Genomic DNA, 18,460 nt, shown 5'->3' on the forward strand with positions numbered 1-18,460 from the left:
CCGGCCGTTTGGAGCCCGGCGGCGGCGCGCTTCCTCGGCCAACAGCTGCGGGCGGGCCTGCGGGGCGCGGGGGGCGGGGCCGGGGCCGGGGCGGGGGGCCTGGGGGCGGGGGGCCCCGGGGTCGGGGCCGGGTCGCGGGGGGCGGTCAACTGGGGGGGGGGGAGGCTGGGGCGCAGGGGCCCGGGGTCAGGGTTGGGGCCCAGGGGGCCCGAGGTCGGGGCTGGGGCGCAGGGGGTCCGAGGTCGGGGCTGGGGCGCAGGGGGCCCGGGGTCGGGTCGCGGGGGGCCCGGGGTCGGGGTCGGGTCGCGGGGGGCCCGGGGTCGGGGCTGGGGCGCAGGGGGTCCGAGGTCGGGGCTGGGGCGCAGGGGGCCCGGGGGGCCCGGGGTCGGGACTGGGGCGCGGGGGTCCGAGGTCGGGGCTGGGGCGCTGGGGGCCCGGGGTCGGGGCTGGGGCGCGGGGGCCCGAGGTCGGGGCTGGGGCGCGGGGGTCCGAGGTCGGGGCTGGGGCGCGGGGGGCCCGGGGTCGGGGTCGGGTCGCGGGGGGCCCGGGGTCGGGGCTGGGGCGCAGGGGGCCCGGGGTCGGGGTCGGGTCGCGGGGGGCCCGGGGTCGGGGCTGGGGCGCAGGGGCCCGGGGTCAGGGTTGGGGCCCAGGGGGCCCGAGGTCGGGGCTGGGGCGCAGGGGGTCCGAGGTCGGGGCTGGGGCGCAGGGGGCCCGGGGTCGGGTCGCGGGGGGCCCGGGGTCGGGGCTGGGGCGCGGGGGGCGGCGGGGGCTCCCCGCTAGGTGAGCGGCCAGGGCCAGCACGCACCTGTTGGGCCCAGGTGCGGGCCTCCCCGGGGACCGGGCGGCGGCTCCCCACGCGCAGTTGCACGGCCGGCGCGCTCCCGGCTGCACCGCCTCCCACGCGAGCTTCCCGGGGCCGCGGCTGCGAGCCGACCGGCCAGCCCGCACTCACGCGGAAACGGCTTCCTTCCCTTAGGAGTGACCGCCTCTTGGCCTCCTGCCGGTCAGAAGCCCGCCTGGGCCGGGAGCGCTCGCAGCCTAAGTCCGTTACCCTAACCAAGCCGCGCACCGGTTGGCTCCATCAGCAGACGTAGGAATTTAAACTTGGCAGCTTGTCCACACATTGATTGTGACAGTTGTGTCATTAAGAAGCTTAACCACAATCCTGCCTAGAAACAATGATGAGTTTATAAATGGGACTTTATTTTTCAGCCTAAAAAGAAAGAAAGAAAGAAACATGCTGGTTGTTTTGTTTTGTTTCGTTTTGGGGTTTTTTCGTTTTTGCTTTTTAAAGAGGTTGTATGGTCCAACAGCTCTTTGGAAATCTGAGGTTGTAAGACGGCTGTCCTGACCTCCTCATTTTTTTAGGATAGCAGGAGTTCCTTTTGGATTCCAAGTTTCCCTGCTACATGAGACCTTTCCTATTAGAGTGGCAAATAGGTTATGCTTAGTGAAACAGAAGTGTTTCGGTTTTGGGGGGAAGCAGTTTTGTTTTCTACTTTCACCCTCTGTCTGCGCACCGTCTTAGAGGACGGCTTCACCAGGTTGAAAACTTGCAGCGGCAAAAGGGGGAATATTACTTGGAAGGCACAGATTTTCTTTTTTACTCTTACTGCATATGTAGTAATAAATGCCTCACAGTTCAACAATCCAGTTCTTACTTCACCTAATTTAATGTTAGCCTGATGAACTATTAGTACTCCAGTTTTCTTTTTCCTAAAAGGGGCCCCCACCGTGATCATCAGCCTTGATGTGGTTATAGTTCTGCCCTAGGTTTTCAGGGACTTATTAAAATTCCTCCCACTGAACTACCTATAAAAATCTTGTAAAGTAATCGAGCTTACTACCATTGTATATTATGAGCAGGATAAGATTTTGGTAAAGATACAGATGATTCCAGTTGTAAATATTTTCATTATCAACAAGTGACACTGTATTCATTGTTTTTATGACTAGTTTTTCTTTTTTATACATAATGTTTAAAGCCTGCACATGAACTCAGTTTTCCTAAATACTGTAAATGAACTGCATTGAAATGTAAATGTACTATCTTTAGAAGAATCACTTTTATCTGTGTTGGATTCTGCAAATACTGTTTTTAAGAAACCTGGTTAATAAAGGAAGGCAAAACAAGTGACACATGTCATGAAGTTTATCAAGTGTGAACCGCAGAGAGGAGCGGACCAATAAGTGGGAGTTACTTTTATTGCTCAGGGCCTAAGTTGTGAATATTCCTTCCTGGGATTAATAAGTCGAATATATATTGGTGCCAAAAAGGTCTTGTTCCAGAGAAACCAATTTGGTTTACCAGCAAAAGGTTGAGAAAGCTGAAACAATCAAAGTGATTGATTAACTGATTATTGTTTTCAAAAACAATTGAGAATAATGCCATCTTCAAAAATAGGGATCAGAGGCGAAAAAAAATTCCCCAAATGTTGGGAAGTCTTTCTTAGTTGGCCCCATTCACCCAGTGCCATGGTAGATAGCCATTGAGAGTTGGCAGGTGAGAGGGGTCTCCTGGGTTGCAGGGTGGACTTGATGATGGAGGATGGATGTTTGTGAGGGTGGTAACTAGACTTGTAGTCATGTGGATGGGTGTCGGTGTAGGAGAGTTTCCAGAAGCCACCTTTGGTTACCTCTGGACCTCCTCACTAGAATTCTTTGAACTATTGAAAGTAGGTGTAATGACTAAGAATAGTTAAATGAGATACTGGAACTGGAAATAGGGATGCAGATTTGTCTTGGAATTTTCTAGAGTAGATACAACCCATAGAGGAATGGTGGCCATGTCTTATTCCAAAATGGCCCCTGATGGCAAAGCAAATTCTTGAATTCAGCACTGAAAGAATGCCTAAAGCTAAAAGAAAGCTGGTAGCAAGATTTGAGTTGACATATGTCTTGTTAATGGTTAAAATTGTAAAGCAAAGCAAATCATTGAATGTTGCAGTTGGGAATAGGAGCTCTCGAGCCAGACTTCTTGGATTCAAATTATGGTACCTTCTGAAATAGTGTGTGAACTTGGGCAAGTTACTTAATCTCACTGTGCCTCAGATTTTCTCATCTCATAATTCTTTGAGTTAAATGAGTTAATTGATATTAAATGATATTAAATTGATATTAAATATCAGTTTTTTGATATTGATATTAAATATATTAAATGAGTTAATATAGTATGTTTAGAATGGAGCCTGATGTAGTAAACACTCCATAAATAATAAATGCGATCATCATCATCATGATCATTGATGTTTTAGAAAACAACTCATAAAATTATAATCACTAATATCGACACTATGAGGTAACTACTGTAAACCCATTGATACATTTCCTTACGATACTTTTTCTCAGTTTATTTGATTTTTACATAGTTGAGATTTTGCTATACAAACAACTTTACATTCTGCTTTTTTCACTTAACATCATAAGCATTTTCTCATGCTATTAATTATTTGGTCAGCATCTTTTAAAATGACCACATAATGTGGCTTTCTCATAATTAAACATTTTCCTATTGGACAGTTAGCAAGTTCCTTTCTTTCTTTCTTTCTCTCTCTCTCTCTCTCTTTCTTTCTTTCTTTCTTTCTTTCTTTCTTTTTCTTTCTTTCTTTCTTTCTTTCTTTCTTTCTTTCTTTCTTTCTTTCTTTCTCTTTCTTTCTTTCTTTTTTCTTTCTTTTCAGTTCTAAGAAACACTATAGTGAACATCCTTGTAGATGAAACAACTTCTGTGTTTTGGATTATTAGGATAGATTCTCCAAAGTGGAAATATTAGGTTGGAGTATCAAAGCTCATGGTACATGTTGCCATATTGCTTTTACTTAAGGGAATTTAATAATGGGTGTAAAATAAATTGAGGAACACAGCATTTATTGCCCTTATTATTGCTCAAGATGGGAAGGAAGAAGGAGTGAATTAACATTTTTTCTGCATGATATACAAGGCATGATTTCTGGTATTTTCGTACATTGTTACTTTTACATGCATTGTGCTTTTTATCATAGCCCTGTGTTCTGCATGAACCTAGATTGCCTGATAGCAAAGCTTACATCCTTATTTGTAAAATTTCATGTAATATACATGTCAGAATCTTATAATGAATGCGTATACGTCTAATAAATACAGAACCTTATAATGAATCTTATAGTTTACTGTAATTTAGTGGATCTACTAATTGTAGATCATAGACCACATTATGAAGACAGTAAAACTTGACCAGGAAGTAATGAGTGAGTAAGTTACAGAGTTAAACCAGACAGGGCTTAAGTATCTGCATATATTTTACAAAAGGATACAATATCCTTACCTGAATGAGAGGTGATTAGTAATGAATATATAAAACTGGTTTCTAAAATGAATGCAAAAAGTATTTGTGGTAAAACCCTCTTAGTAACTACCTCAGCACAGATAGGGTAGAAAAAAAAATCCATCAAATTTGGGGGATCTGTATAAGAAGTGACAATGGCCTATTACAGAACCAAATTGAAAAGTACATTTAGTAAAACCCCTGCCAAAGTTAGCTAAGGTCTTAATAGAGAAATAACCAAAACAAACAAACAAAAAAATTAACAGATATACCAGTTAAGGAGAATAAGACTACCCACAAGCTATGGGAAATTAATTATATACTGAAAACTAAAGGAGAAAAGATTCAATTGGATTTTTTAGTTGACTTTGAAGCACTCTGAAGCCACTAGTAAAATAGTACTCGGCGGAGCCCCTTAATCCTCAGATGCAGAAGTTGCTGCCATAGATAAAAAGGGTCATCTCAGAAAGACCAAGATTTCATTGCTTTTGTCTTTACTAAGGAAGAAATTAAAGCAGAGAAATACTTCATCAAATTGTGAACATCCTAAATAGATGCAAATGAATGATTAGAAATAGATGGTATCCTACCCAAACTGTAAATAGTAAAAAAATAATATGCTGCCATTAAAAACAATGTATTTTGTATGTAAGTATTTTGAAATAAATTGTTTCATTGTTCCTCAATTTATTTAAAACAATGAAACAATGTAAGTATTTTGAAAAATACTTAAGTAAAAATAACAATAGTTTTGGCTGGAGCATAGGAAAACAGGAAAATGATGAGAAAGATGGCAAATTATGAAGAATTTATTTTAGGTGCCATTTGTTCATTCACTAAACATTAGTGCTGGAACTGACCCTTTTCATTAGGAAATGTATATACTACTGGAGAGAGAAGTAAACAAAACAGTACAACAAAGTGTAGTTACAGCTTTTACGATCTGCATCTGTGGAGCATCCAGCGGGGCTAGTAGTAGGTTCCACACAAAGAATGGGAGAAATGGCTCCAGCATTTCAGGGGATTAGGAGCAGCACTTCAGAGCTATGTCAGCAAAGATAAGGACCTACTGTGGTCCCTAATCTCCCAATAATTCAGGGGCCCTAAAAGGTACAGAGTACGGGTCCACAGAGTTTTTCTGTAAAGGATTAAGGTAGTAAACATTTTCTGCTTTGTGAGCCATACATCTCAAATGCAGTCAAAAGTAGTCCTGGACAGTATCGAAATTAAGGGGTTTGACCAATGGGACGGGTGGGCCTTAATTATCTCTAGTAGATAGTAGAGATTTGCGGGAGAGGTAACCTGCCGGGCCTAGCACGAGCCATTGGAAGATCTGGAAACAAGAAATTTACGACATTGATTTGTGTGAATCATTACGAGTGGAATAAAATAGAAAAACAGTTTCTTTCTAAGTGCTATAAACCATTAAGAAAAGACAACTCAATTTCTTAAATGGCCAACCAATTTCACAGAAGAGGAAAGCCGACATGAAATAGTGCACTGCCCCGCCAGTAGGGAAGTGCAGAGTAAAACAGTGAAATATTGTTTCCCATCATCCTGGCAAAAGTGGAAAAGTTTTGCTAGCAAGTGTTGGCAAGGTTGTACCGAAATTCATACATTGAATAAATCAGTGGAGCCATTTTCATTTTAAAGCAAGAACCTTTTGACCCACGATTTCCATTTCTTGGAGAAGCGTGTGGGTGTACAAGGATCCCTATGGGTCCGGGGGTGGCTGTCGGCAGACTTCCAGGTCGCCTTTCATCGCCTACACTCCAGTTCATAAAAGGGTCCATATTTGTCTTAAAAAAAAAAAAAAGCAAAACCAAAAAACAGAGGCTCCTGGGTGGCTCAGTCAGGTAAGCGTCTGACTCTTGGTTACGACTCAGGTCGTGATCTCAGGGTCCTGAGATCGAGCCCTGTGTTGGGCTCCGCACTCAGCAGTGAGTCGGCTGGCTTGAGGATTCTTTATGTCCCTCGCCGCTGTCCCCCCTCAAATAAATAAATGAATCTTAGGCAACCAAAACCCTTCTAACTCTTCATAGCCTTCCACTGTGCCCGCTGGAATTGGCATCATCTGCAGAGTCCGACCTCGGCCTATTCGTAAACATCCCTTCACTTGCTTGCTCTCCTGGAAACCTGCCTTTTGCGCTCTTGTTTTTTTCTGTAGCTCTCCTTGTCACTCTTCCTGGAGGTGGGAAAAGCGTCTGTTGTCACCTCCTGGATGCTCTTGGACTGTTCTCCCACCGCTCCCCACCCCGCCACCCCCCACTGCCCCAAAAATCCTCAGCGTCTGTGATCCATTTGTTACCAACTAGTCACAGCATAATTGCTACCAGGGACTTCCAGGTCATTCCTCTTCGTTCCCCGTGCTTACTTTAGCTCCAGGCCCATTGCCCCTGTCTCCAGTACTACCCCAGTCTTTATAACAGAAGGGAAGGAGGACACTAACTGATGTGTTCAGTGCCCTGGCCTCCTCGACCTTGCCTCCGGCATCCGTCTACTCCGTCTCAGGCCCTCACTCCCACAGTCCTGCCCTCTTGCAGTCCTGCTGTAGTTACAGTTTTGTGTGTTCTACTCTGTGATCTCGTTTTCTATTTTCGTAGTTCACTCCTTCCAGGATCTCAGCACCAACCATCTTTTGACCCCAGTGGAATCTCCGATGCATTGATCCTGCTCTGGTTTCCCTGCCACTGACCTTGATATTTTCACTCCCTTTCCTAACTCAGCTGAGATTTCATGGTTAATCATTTTCATCAACTCCTTTGGATCCACTTCCTTGCCCTTTGCTTGTTTGATAGAAGCACAGCCCTAGTTAAAACCAATTCTCTGCTTCATACTTGCTTTTCTGTAACTTGGTATAGCCGGGCAAACACACCCCCGTGCCTGACCACACTCCTCAAGGGGGCCTTAAGTGCTGCCTGTTGTTGTACTGTATTAATCTGTTCATCCTCCCGTTCCTGCGTGACTACTTCCTATCTTCTCTTCTTCAAACCTCTGGTATCTCTTTTCCCATCCTCACTTTTAGCTCCTGACCTTGCTGAGAAAATGGAAGCAATCAGAGAACTTCCACAGATTCCCAGCATCTTGTGTATCTCCCAGCCTCTGTGTCAACACATGCTGTCGTCCTGCTTGCTTAGGTTCACTGTTCATGTTCTTGTGTCTGCTTTTGTACTAGATCCCATCCTCTCCTGGGCTCAAGGGCATTGATTCAGCTTCTCTCCTTCCACATCATTTTTTTCCTTTATTGAATTATCTCCATCAGCAAACAGACGTGCTATTATTTTTCCCATTATTTAAAACAAAAAACTCAAATCACTTCTCATCAACTTTTCCCTGTTTTTTTGTTTTGTTTTGTTTTGTTTTTGTTTGTTTTTTTAGGTTTCCTTTTGCAGCATTATTCCTCAAAAGACTTGTCTGTACTTGGTAATGCCAAATTTTTTTTCCTCCCATGTAGTGTGCTAAACCCACTGCAATCAGGCTTTTCTCTGCACCAATCCCACCAAAGCAACTCATGTTCTCCAGTAACTTCCATCCCATCAAATGCCATATGCCATTGATTCTGTTCATCTTACTGGCCTATCAGCAGCATTTGACAGAGCTGCTTATTCCCTTATCCTTGAACCACGTCTTTGCTTTCCAGTACACCACACACCCTTGCTTATCTTCTACCTCTGTCCTGGCCTCTTGTAATTCTGTGTTCCTTTTCTCACAGTCCTTGCTTTTTGTTTTCTGTTCTTTGTTTTTCCTAACAGTACTCACTTGATAGGTAATTTTATTCAGTCTCGTGGCTTTAAATACCATCTAAATGCCAGCAGTGCCCAAATTTAGATCTTCAGCTCTTCTCCCTAATTCCAGTCTCATATGTTCAAGTGTCCACTCAACCTCTCTGCCTGAATGTCTAGTGATTTACATAAAAGTCAGCATGACCAAAACTAAACTCCTAAACTTCCTCCCCAATACCTACTCTACACATAGACTTACCCCATTTCTGTCAGTGGCAACTCCATTCTCCTAGTGGCACAGGCTAAAATCTTAAGAGTTATCCCTAACTTTGCTTTTTCTTAACAATTCCTCAAATCCGTGCTTTCAGGACAACCTATTTTTTCTACACATCAAAATACATCCAGAATTATAGGGTGCCTCACCTTCTCCACTACTACCATCTTGATCCAAGCTACTACTGTCATGAATACTGTTTAAATAGGTTACTGTCTGGTCTCCTCATTCTACCCTAGTCCTTCCCAACAGTCTTTTCTCCATGTAGTAGTGAGAACTAGCCTTTTACAAATTAAGACAGTCCCTGCCACTTCTTTGTTCAGAGCACTGCATTGGCTCTCCTTTTGATTCAGGGAAAATCTAGTCCTTACAATGAGTGGCCCATTAGGCTCTATATAATGTGCCAGCCCCACTCCCCTTTCTCCTTACCTCCTTGACCTTATTTCCTACTACCATATGGAACCTCTGCTTCCCTACTACCGCCTCCCTCCTTGCTCACTGTCCTCCTTGTATCAGAAACATCAGTCATGCTCCTACTTTAGGATCTTTGCTTCAGCTAGTTCAGCTGTCTGGAATCTACTTTCCAAATATCTAGTTGGCTCACTGGCCTTACCTTCTGATCTTTGTTCAGATCTTACCTCCTCTAACCACCCTTCTTAATACTGCATCCTACCCTCTCCCATCCCCCTTATCCTGGATTCTTTTTTAATTTTTTGCATAGTGCATACCACCTTCTACAGTGCTATATCAGGGTCAGCAAGCTAGAGCCCCCACTGCCTTCTGGCCTGTTTTTGTACAGCCTGTGAGCTAAGAGCAGTTCTTACCTTTTAAAGGATTGTAAAACAAAAAGAGACAATATATAGGAGACATGTGGTCTGCAAAACATAGAATACTTACTATTTGGCTGTTTGCAGACACAGTTTGCATTGTATATTCTGTTTATTGTCTTTCTCATCCCACACAAATATAAGCTCCAAGAGGGCAGAGATCTTTGTTTTGTTTACTGCTCTATCTGCAGCAACTAGAACTAGAATGTAGTAGGCATTCAGCAAATATTTGTTAAATGAGTGAATTGCTTGTAATGGTATAAAATTATAAATAAGTATTCAATAACTCATACTGCAATAAATAATGAAATAGAACTATATATAATGAATAGGAAAGCTAAGGCATATTTTGAAAGAAGTTTTTTAAAAAAAATTATTTTAAGTAATCTCTGTACCCAATGCAGGGCTCGAACTCATGACCCCAAGATCAAGAGTCCTATGCGCTTACCTAGTAAACCAGCCAGCCAGCCAGGCACACCTGAAAAGAGTTTTTATAAAACATTGTTTCTACAGAAACATACTATTTAAATGTAGACAAAAAAAAAAAAAACTGCTCTATCAACTTATATATCCAATCAGTATTAGAGTACCTTTGGGGAGGAGACCAGGATTACGAGAGATACTTGAAGGGAGCTAGAATTTCATCCATATTGTTTCCTTTTTTTATACAGTGAGAAGCAGCCACATGTCACTTTTTCATTTGGGGAAAAGAAATAGGCACTAACTAAAGCAGTAAGAGGAAGTAGTAGTGGGATGTAGGGAAAGGGAAGAAAACATTGCCTTTCTTAAATACCGTATTTGGCAAGCAATCTGAATGAAGAAAAGGAGTGAGCAATATGAATATTTGAGGAAAGCAAAAGTAAAGAGTCTTAGGTGGGAATAAGCATAACATCAAGGAGCTGTGAGAAAATCAGCATGGAACACAGTGAAAAAGGATTTGAAACTGCTAGGAGATTAGTTCAGAGAGAGATGGGAGCTAAGATTAGGTACAATTTTGTAGGCTGTGCTAAGGATATGAGGTTTTATTTTAAGTGCGATGAGAAACTATTGGAAAATTTTGATGGTCAGAAGACTTGATTTAATTGCAGCTTCAATATTATCATTTTTGCTACTTCATCTCAGAGAATAGGCTGTTAGGGGAATGAAACAGAAAGGCAAGGGAACCCATTGTAGTAGACCATTGCCATGCTAGCATGTTTTATATACCTGGACTAGGGTAGGCTGGAAGGGATGAGAATTGGTCAGATTCAGAGTATGTTTTAGGATATGTTTTGATAGCACTGGCTGGTGTTTTGGATGTAGAACATAAAGGAGGTCAAGGGTGACCCCTTAGCATTTTGCCCTGAACAACTACGTGAACCTTAGTGGCCTAGGCAATTGGAAGAGAAGCGGATAAAATGGGATGAGGAAAAGTATCAAGGGTTGTGGTTTAGCCAGCAAAGTTTAAGATGCCCATTTCACAAACAAATGAATATGTCTTATAAAATGTTGGTGCCTGAGTCTGGAGTTCAGAGTGCTATTCAATGGCACAGACTAGATGAGATTATATAGACCGAGAAAAGAAAGGGAGCTAGGATATATAGGGGCAGGAGAGCCAGCAGAGGAGACTGACGCAGAGCAGCCAGCGAAATAAAAAGAAAACCAGGAAGATGTGAGGCTAGAAAGGAAAAGAGTGGTTGCCTGTGTTCAGCACTCTGGAGGAATTGTGGTAAGGCCAAGAAGAAATCATTCGGTTTGGCAGCAAGGAAATCTCAGTCTCACTGGAGTGCAGTAAAGATGGGGACGTGGTGACTGTATACAACTTTCAAGATGTTTCTGTGAACGGAAGGAAGTACAGAAATTGAGTAGGGAATGGAGTCAAAGCTTTTTTTTTAAGATAATATTTTAAAATAATTTTAAACTTAGGAAGATGGTGAGAATAATTCAGACAATTCCCATATATACCTTACTTGGATTCACCAATTGTTTACATTTTGCCACATTCTTTCCACCTACTCCTACACACAGTTATATTTTTGATCATTTGAGAGTAGGTTTCCTAAGTCTTGTCTCTTTACCCCTTAAATACTTTAACATGTGTATCTTAAGAGCGAGGATATTATCTTCTGAAACCACATATAGTTATCAAATTCAGAAATTTTCTATTTTTTACAGTCAATATTATAGTTTTGTCACTCATTCAGTAACATTCTTTTTGTTAAAGATTTATTTTTTTTAATTATTTTAGAACAAAAGAGCATGCATGAGCAGTGGGAGGAACAAAGGGAGAAGCAGGCTCCATGCAGGAACCCCGATGTGGGACTCAATCCTGTGTCTCCAGGATCAGGCCCTTGGCTGAAGGCGATGCTAAACCGCTGCGCCACCCGGGCTGCCCAGCAATGATCCATATAACGAAAGGATGATTGTAACTTTCTAGGCTCTGTCTTTCAAAAAAGAGTTTATTTAAGCTCCTAAAATGCTGCATGTCAGACCTTTATTAGAAAATCTTATGAGACTTAATTTTGGAAAAAAAAAAAAAGCATTAAACAGTGAATCATTGAAACCAGAATAGGAAAAATCCATTGGATTTTTCTTTTTTTATTTTTATTTATTTATTTGTTTGTTTGTTTGTTTATTTGAAAGAGAGCACAAGCATGAAGAGGCAAGGGGGTAGGAGGAGGTGCAGAGGAGGATGGAGGAGGAGGGGGAAAGAATCCCAGGCAGACCCTACTCTGAGTGCGGAGCCCAGCCATCACAGGGCCATCTCATGACCCTGAGATCAGGACGTGAGCCAAAACCAAGAGTTGGAAGCCCAGCTGACTGAGCCACCTAGGCAGCCCCACTCCGTTGGATTTTTAGTTGAATAATGCTTTACATAGTTTCTCCTACACCATTCTTTAAAAAATATTTTTTATTTATTCATTTGAGACAGAGATGGGGGGGGGGTACGAGCTGAGGGAGGGGCAGAAGGAGAGGGAGAAACAGACCCCCCACTGAGCAGGAAGCCCTACATGAGGCTCGATCCCAGGACTCTAGGCTCATGACCTGAGCCTAAGGCAGACACACAACCATCTGAGCCCCCAGGTGCTCCTCTCTTACATAATTTTAAAGGGATAATGGGTAAAGACTTTTGTTGGATAGAAATCCAACTTATGATAAATAACGTTTTCAACTAAAGATTGTTCTTGCTCGGGATGCCTGGGCGGCTCAGCGGTTGGGTGTCTGGTTTTTGCTCAGGGCATAATCCTCGGGTCCTGGGATCAAGTCCTGCATCGGGCACCCTGCATGGAGGCCTGCTTCTCCCTCTGCCTGTGTCTCTGCCTCTCTCTCTCTGTCTCTCTCATGAATAAATAAACTCTTTAAAAAAAAAAAAAAAAAAAAAAGATTGTTCTTGCTATTGAATGCGACTTCTGTAAGAAGTGACCTAAGCCCGGCACAAGAGCTCTGCATTTGCAGAAAGAATCAAATGACGTGCAACTTAGTAGGTCCTGTAACTACATTAGAACAGTTGAATTGAATCCAAGTCACTGGAGGCTTGGAGAACTCCAGTACCAAGTGTAAAGAGGAAAGGCTGGCTTTTGTGTGTGGAATATGACCAGACTGTTTATAATCAGCAAAATGGTTCACTTCTGGAAGCTGAGAAGACCAGGGTCGTTGGTTGCTTTATAGCTAAGGGAATGAGCCAAATGACTTAAGCAATTTGTGCAGGATTGTCAGCCGGCCAGTCTTCCTGTAGAGGAGAACTGGGACAAGCACCCCAGGTCTCTGACACTCCTTTTGTCCTGGTGCTATTTTGGCTCTTCACAACACCGAAGACTTAAAGACCCATGGTTGGAAGCAGTTTGTCCAAAAGTTCCATGAAGTTACCCGGAGTTGGTGGCACCAGAGAGGCTGTGGCCGTGGTTCAAGTGTCAGGCCGCCCATCCTCCCGGATGGGGATGGATGACACTTCATCCTTCCTAAAGTCAAGGATCAAACTGGAAAAACTGTGAAGGGAAGAGGTTTTTCAGGAGTCTTGTTTTAGAGCAAATATAAGCTCAGATTCAAGAGCATGGTAGGGTGGTTGAAGAGTAAGTGTAGGAATTTGATGGGGAAGCGACCAAGCCAGTAGAGGAGTACAAGGCTGAAGCATGAAGAGGAAAAAGCTCTAATGAAAATGCCAGCTTTACTTTCCCCTTTCATCCTAGACGGCTAGAGGCTTGTGTTTCGGTGTTGGGACTTGCGGATCGTACACAGCAGGCAATTTTAAAATTATTTGTAAAACAGGACTGATAACATTCATACTCCCATGAGATCCTAGTAGAGTTTCAATTGCTTGGCAGTCAGAGCAAAATTGTGATTTCAGGTGAAATGAACATTTTCTGAATCTTGGAAATACAAACTCCTAGACATCTCAGATGTTTTCAGTCATGTTCCTCAAATGCCTCATAACACATTGAATTGTTGGCCTAAATAACATAAAGAAATCTTAGGAATTTGTGTTTGCAGTTTCCAGCTCTAAAATCCTGCATGTATCAGTGCTTAATGAATGTTTGCTTATGGATTTAATTTTTGGAGTTCCTTCCTTCTAGAGTATGTGTACTATTCCTGTAAGAAAGCATAATGAAGAGTTGACTGGAGATATGTCTTTTATGAACTGTAAACAATATGGATTAGTTGCTGTATGAAATTTTTTTAATTGAAATATTTCATGTGACTTAAAGATTTGCTTTCTTTGCATCCAACCAGACTCTAAGAAAAAAAGGTAGGAAAAGCTTTTTTTTATAATAAATGAATTTATTTATTTTTCTAAGAATCAGTTTAGTATAATAGAAATAATGGGTGCTTTTGAGAGATTTCATTAGACTCCTGTGACTACCAACTACAAGTGTTATGTTCGTGGACGATGTCTCTCTCATAAACCACATAGGTGCATAGAACTATACCATTGACTTCAAGTTAAGATGATTTATAAACATATTTGTTTTCCATCCCTTCTTAGTTATTACACTGACTTCCTTAGGCAGAACAATATATTAAGAAGATTCCACTGATGATTCTAACAATGTTTTTTTATCTTAGTTTTTATTTACTATTTTCTAAATGTTTTCATTTTAAATGATTTATGAATTATTTTCTTAAAGAGTAAAATAGTTTATGTGTCATGATTGATTAGCAAAATGAAAAGAACCAGAACTCTAACATTTATCTGTTTAGTATATATTAAATAGCAAATTTAAATTATTTGTAGTATGTGCTCATTTATTTCTGCAGTTGAAATTTTCTTAACATACATTAGTAAGTTTTGCTTTAATATTTGTACTTATGATTACTGAGAAAATCTGTAGAATGTATTGCCACAAGTCTTAACAACTATTGTAGAAGAATTATATACCCTCTTTTCTAAGCTAAAATTTATTTTAATTTGCTTTTGGCTTTTACATTTTCATGGAATTTTTTTCTTCTCATTCTGCATAGGGTTTAATCAAGCTATTTATTGATTTTTTTTTTCTTAAACGATACTTCTGGAATTATGTGCCAGTGTTTTGGAAAATTATGAACTTAATGAGAGGTGATTGAATTTTTTTTTTAAGTAGTCTCCAGGCCCAACATGAGGTTTGAACTCATGACCCTGAGATCAAGCATCGCATGCTCTACTGAATGAGCCAGCCAGGAGCCCTGAATTTTTTTTTTAAGATTTTATTTATTTATTCCTGAGAGACACAGAACGAGAGGCAGAGACACAGGCAGAGGAGGAAGCAGGCTCCATGCAGGGAGCCTGATGTGGGACTTGATCCTGAGACTCCAGGATCACGCCCTGATCCAAAGGCAGGCGCTAAACCGCTGAGCCACCCAGGCATTCCCTTTATTTTAAACAAAATTTTGGTATTCTTGTTTTAAATTTTGTAGTAGTCTAACTTTTCTGTATATCTTTACTTAGTATTTCATTTAAACATTAAATAAATCCTAATATTAATTTGTCATCATAGCATTAATTTTTCCATGCTTATGGTAAACTATAATCTAAAAAACTAATCAAATATAGAAACTATAGTAATTCCCATTATCTAAGTAAAAGTAAAACTTCCATTCTTTCTCTGAGACTAGGTCTCTGGGAGTATAAAACACCTTCTTTGGTATGATTCTTTTGCTTTGCAGAAACTGAGTTTTTTTCCATTGCTATAAAGATTTTTTATTTCCAGTATCCTCTTTTATATCATTGTGTTTACTCATGGCATAATCTGGGAAAAAGTTCTGCAAGTACTCCAATTTTCTATAACTAAAATTTAACCCTTTAAGTGCCATAACCTTTAAGCATTTTCACATAAAACTTTCTAACCTATATTTCACACCTTTTTAACAAGTAAAAAGGGTGTAATTTAAACTTTTTAATGATTCTGTCATTATTATGAACATTCTCAGGTATTTTTCCCTGTCCCATTTATGACTTCAAACAATTACACTTTTGGAGATTTTTATTACTTATTTTTATTTTCAGGGTAATATAACTGCAGTATTGAAAATTTTTTAAAAACCAAAATGTCCCATAATCTTAACACTAATCCAGTGCTAGCTTTTCATTGTTTCCTTCTAGTCTCTTTCATTTAACAATTCTGTCTTTATTTTATACATATGTTTTACTTCTTTGTAATTGTTCTCTACATGCAACTTTTTATCATTTTTTTCACTTTCTAACCATAAACATTTTCCATGTCATTACAGAAATTAACCATCTTTTTGAATGACTGCATAGTAACCCAGTAGTTGAATGTTTATCCATATAGTTATTGCTGTATTAGAAATAATCCCAGGTTAAAATCTTTGAGAATAACAGTTTTTTCCCCTTTACTTCGGATTCTTAGGATACAGTCTAAGAAGTGTAATCATGAGGACAAAGGGTATAAAAATGCTTATGGCTCTTGATACAGTTGCTGAGTTGGTTTCCGATGGGTTGTATTAGTTTACCTTCAGCAATTTGTTGTAGTTGATTCAAAGATATATCTTCAGCCGCATAGGGTATTATTGTTATAAAATTATCTTTGCTAATTAGTCTAAAAATATTACTTCATTGTTATATTTTTTGATTACTAATAAGGTTCAGTATTTTCCCATGTTTGCTCTTGTATTTTGTGAATTTCATTTCATGTGTTATCAATTGGTTCTAAAATAGCTTTCTAGATAATTAATATATTGCTCTCTTGTTGCATCATCTAACTTTCTATTGTTGTGATATGCTAGGAGCTCCCTTTTATATTTGTTCAAATAAGTCATGTGTTTATCACATATTTATACATTGTGATGCCTCCTGGAAATGTGTAAGGGATATTGTAGGTTCTTTGACATGTGGACTGCCCTAGTCTGGGGAAGCCGGTATCACTTGAAAGCTAACATCATAGTAAGGGTACATCTCTCACAGGCATGAGGTGTTAGCGAAACATATTATGAGGCTTTTTTTTTCCCCTTGATGGCAGCAGAGACAGTGATTGCCAGTGTTCAAAATCAAAATGGTATAATTCGGAAAAGGCAGGGGAAAGGTAGAAGTAGGTGAGTAAAGAGGATGTACACCTGAACTGGCAGCTGGCTTTATTCTTGGTTTTCTCTCTTGTTCTACTCCATTTATTCTGTACCCATTTGGGTATATTCATTATACTCCATATCCCTCAGAGACCTCCGTGTCAGTGTTCAGGTTTACTCTCGTTGTTCAGGCTAATAAGGAAGTTGATTTCCACAAAAGTCATCAGCTTCATTGTACCAGTCCTTACTGTTCCTAGAGAACTCCCTAAAAAGTTTACTTCTTGCTGCTTAAAAACAATTTGGGAATAGTTTGTTATGATATAACACTTAACATATGTAATCTCATGATTATATGAGTCACTTAATATTTCTTTTATAATTAAGTTCTTTTGGTTCCAAGGAAGAGGAACACATTCAGATTGTCTTAAGAGAAAGGGACAGGTTTATCTTAAGTCATTTGTGGAAGTAGAAGGCCATCAGGAAGCAAGGCGGCTCCCAGGAGTAGTTGCCCTCCATCTCGTGGACCATGTAATCTTGCTCTGTGCTTCCCTGCTTCTCTCGGTGCCGTCCATTCTCCTCTCTGCTCCCTTATAATCTCTACGCCTTTGTCTTGCATGGACAATCTAATGATGACCCCCCTGCCTGCCACATCATCACATTCTAGCATCTTCTTTGAGAAATGGCAAATGGTAAATGATCCTAGTACTTTCTTTTTTTATTTTTTTTAATTGTTTTTTCTTTTTTTTTTTAAGATTTATTTATTTATTTATTTATTTATTTATTTATTTATTTATTTATGATAGACATAGAGAGAGAGAGAGGCAGAGACACAGGAGGAAGGAGAAGCAGGCTCCATGCCGGGAGCCCCACGTGGGACTTGATCCCGGGACTCCAGGATCGCGCCGTGGGCCAAAGGCAGGCACTAAACCGCTGAGCCACCCAGGGATCCCCGGTCCTAGTACTTTCTATTCATATTTCTGAGAAAGGAAATCCAGTTGATTTAGCTCATTTTTTTCTTTTTTTTTTAATTTTTATTTATTTATGATAGTCACAGAGAGAGAGAGAGAGGCAGAGACATAGGCAGAGGGAGAAGCAGGCTCCATGCACTGGGAGCCCGACGTGGGATTCGATCCCGGGTCTCCAGGATCGCGCCCTGGGCCAAAGGCAGGCGCTAAACCACTGCGCCACCCAGGGATCCCAGCTCATTTTTTTCATGCCAGGATTCATCATATGGAGGGTCAGGTCACCCAAGCTTGGTGTCATCAGTTAGGAGATGCACTCACAAAGTATCGGCCTTGCCATTAGACCGAACACTGAGGCATAGGCTCTGAACTACCCAGTTCCCTGTAGAAAAAGCTTTTGGGTTTATTAGTAGAAAATTTCAGAAAATTAGTGTACTATGAAAAAACGAAAGGGGTAAAGAATTTAATAATATAGAACTGAATCTTCTGTGTTTTAAAAGTTGAAGTCAGATTCTTCCACTTAATTCATTTGTAATGTTTCTGAGTCTTGATCCCCCCCCCCCCTTCTTTTTTTAAATAGAAGGATTGGATAGATGTTGTCTAATGTTTTCATTCTGAAGATAAGATGTTACAATTGCCATTCTCTAAGTTCAGTTAAAGTTGATGAATTCCAGTTTCATGGGCTGAAAGGGTTGAAATGGTGATAAGGACATGATAAATCAGTTGGCTAATAATTCAGTATCTCTATTTGGAAGAGGACAATGAACTTTTTGAGCCAAGATTCCATTTTAAGTGTATATTTCTTACAAGCTGAACACTTGGTACGTATAGTAGATTAGCATTATTCTTTTTGTCCAGGGAGTTCCTTACCATCTCATATTTCATTCTAGGTTTTATAGTCA

The 18,460-nt window shown here is 40.9% G+C and overlaps 1 protein-coding gene across 3 annotated transcripts in view; it reads left to right on the forward strand.

The window, feature by feature from the left end:
• TNPO1 (transportin 1) overlaps positions 1-18,460 on the forward strand; it is a 96,875-nt gene that overhangs the window by 239 nt on the left and 78,176 nt on the right. The gene's annotated exons all lie outside the window — the stretch shown is intronic.

The sequence above is a fragment of the Canis aureus genome, chromosome 5 (genome assembly GCF_053574225.1).
Source record: "Canis aureus isolate CA01 chromosome 5, VMU_Caureus_v.1.0, whole genome shotgun sequence".
Taxonomy (NCBI): domain Eukaryota; kingdom Metazoa; phylum Chordata; class Mammalia; order Carnivora; family Canidae; genus Canis; species Canis aureus.